Source organism: Sinocyclocheilus rhinocerous, unplaced genomic scaffold, assembly GCF_001515625.1.
Source record: "Sinocyclocheilus rhinocerous isolate Xijiao unplaced genomic scaffold, SAMN03320098_v1.1 C36945205, whole genome shotgun sequence".
NCBI lineage: Eukaryota > Metazoa > Chordata > Actinopteri > Cypriniformes > Cyprinidae > Sinocyclocheilus > Sinocyclocheilus rhinocerous.
Window position 1 is genome coordinate 1 of NW_015786964.1, and position 2,638 is coordinate 2,638.

At 34.6% G+C, this 2,638-nt stretch overlaps 1 long non-coding RNA gene across 1 annotated transcript; it reads left to right on the plus strand.

The window, feature by feature from the left end:
- The first annotated feature begins 67 nt into the window (after positions 1-67).
- LOC107736753 (uncharacterized) lies at positions 68-2,245 on the plus strand. The gene is made up of 3 exons (XR_001639728.1): positions 68-123; positions 1,838-1,960; positions 2,178-2,245. It is a non-coding gene; the product is annotated as an uncharacterized LOC107736753 (long non-coding RNA).
- The last annotated feature ends 393 nt before the right edge of the window (positions 2,246-2,638 follow it).

Sequence of the window (2,638 nt, forward strand, 5' to 3'; positions counted from 1 at the left end):
TAGCTGTGTATGTTATTGCCTATTCTTGCCCAGACTTGTACTAAATGTACCAAAACGTGTTTTTATGTCTCCTTCAGAAGAATCGGGTTGTTATTGGAGGACCAGGAAGCTTTTATTGGCAAGGTAAACCGATTTATTTTATTATCCCTCTGTGAATTTGACACTGAAAAGCATAATGGAAAAAAGGGAAACAACAATGTGCTCTGTCAGGATTTTTTGTGACTCAGAGAATGTCTGCTGTGTCTTCAGATATAGCATTCGCACAAAACAGGCCAGTGAATGTTTGCACAACATGGGCAGTACGTTTAAATTCACAAATGTGTCTTTGGCCCCCGCCTGTCAGAGAAATGCTGCTCAGACGAGAAGGAGCTTTGTTTTTGAGTCTGTAAATAATTCAGAATTATATGCTGTCTCCTTCAGTGAAGATGGGCATGATGTTTCATTGAAATTATTTGTGTTGTGCTGTATGATTTTGAGATGGTTGTTTACTGAATCGCAGCTCTGTTATGATTTCATAGGGTGGGGTCATGGTAGGAACCGTGCCCAGAAAAGGCATTTAATGTCTAACACATCTTTCATGAATTGCATGACCTGCAGTGATCATTTTAAAGTTTCAGTTTAAAAGCTTTCTAATAGCCTTTTTGTTTGTTTAGTTGTTCTGCTGAGTCTCTCTTTCCTGGTGGTATGATAATTATACACCCTGCTGAGAGTAAAATGCTTTCAGAAAAGTGAATGTGATTGATAGTAACTGAAGGAAACCTTGGTTAGGCTTGAAGTCCTTATTTTGACCTGTTTACATTTTTGAATGAATTTACGTCTCATTAACAAAATTATTTTGCTACAAAAAGGCGACAAATCTGGGGGACGTTTGGGAATTGTACTGATTACTCCGTAATTTGAAGAAATCTTAAATGATTTATAAAGAAATTAAATTATTTTTAGCCAATTTTTTTGTTGTTGTTTGTGTTTTGTTTTGTTTTTTACTGCTGAGTGCCTCTCTTTGCTAGTGGTATGAAATTATACAACATGCTAAGAGTAAAGTGCTTTAAGCTTTTAAACTTAAGCTGCCCTTGGATAGACTTGAAATCAGTATTTATTTTGATGTGTTTCCATTTGTTAATGAATTCCTACATTATCGTAAATTTTTCTACAAAAAGTGACAAATGTCTGGGAACTTTACTGATTACGCTAATTAATTAAATGTGTTTAAAAATTCAAAGATTTAAAATTTTTAACCGCTTTTTTAGTGGTACGTTTAAATGAACAGACTGAAGGAATTTAGCCACTGAAATAAATTAGACTTAAGTAAGAGATCATTTGAAGGGAGTGTGTTTGATTATTGCGTCAGCTCGCTCTGTTGTAAGGCTGTGTGAGCAATAAAACGTAGCATAAAACATGTTGATGTACTGTTTTGTTTGATCTCCTCCTGTAAAAAAATAGCTTGCTGCTGAAAAAGCTACACTGTTTTTAAAAAACCTGAGCTCCTGTTACACTACTGAAAAATGAAGTTAGTAGCATCACAACATTTAATTTACTCCCGAACACCGATGTTGAGACTAGTCTAGATTAGTCTAATTAAGATTAAAGTCCATAAGAATGACTAAATGCATGAACAACCATTAATAATAATATTACATGATTGAGGAGGGCGTGACTGTTTAGAATACCCTTTAAGCATGTTTTTACTTGTAACGTGTACATGTCTGCATACATTGGCACTGCAGCTTTCTGGTCTGTCGAACTTTATATGCAGGTTGAAGAAATCTCTATTACCTGCACACTTCATTTCATATGCGTGTTTCACATTTGTGCTTTCCTAACTGTTTTCTCTTTCTAGGTCAGCTGATCTCAGATGACATCACTGAGGTCATCAGCAGATACAGTAAGGAGTTTTTTACTCCTTACAGTAACCAGTTATCAACCAAGTCAGCCGGGGCTCAGTATGATGACAGTTATTTGGGTAAGCCTGTTTGCGTCTTTTGTTTTGATGTCTCTTGAAGTTGTAATTTTGTTTTGTGGTGTTGCACTGTTACCTGGAAATCAGCAGTAGAGCTCAGTGTAATATTGGGTTACATATGTATTTAATGTTTGGGTGCTTTGAGTTGATAAGAATGTACAAAATTAAACAATCGCTAGTGCAATGCAGATATTAATGTCATCATTTGATTCGGTTTTAGGTTACTCTGTGGCCATTGGTGATTTTAACGATGATGGTGAAGATGGTAAGATATTTAATCATTTTGATATGTTTGATTTTGGAAATGATAAATAGTTTGGGATCCATAAGATATTGTTTTAAAGAAATTAATACTTCTATTCAGCAAGGGTGCATTTAATCGACAGTAAAGTCAAAATCGACGATAAAGACTTTCATAATGTTGCAAAAGATCACTATTTCGAATAAATGCTGTTCCTTCTAGCTTTCTGTTCAGCAAAGAATCCTGGAAAAAATCATTATAGTAAATTTTTCTTGAGCACCAGATCAGTATATTATAATTTGTTTCTGAAGGAGCATGTGACACTGAAGACTAATGAGTAATGGCTGCTAGAAAATCAGCTTTGCATCACAGGAATAAATTACCTTTTAAAATAGATTTGAATAGAAAACAGTTATTTTAAATGGTAATAATATTTCACA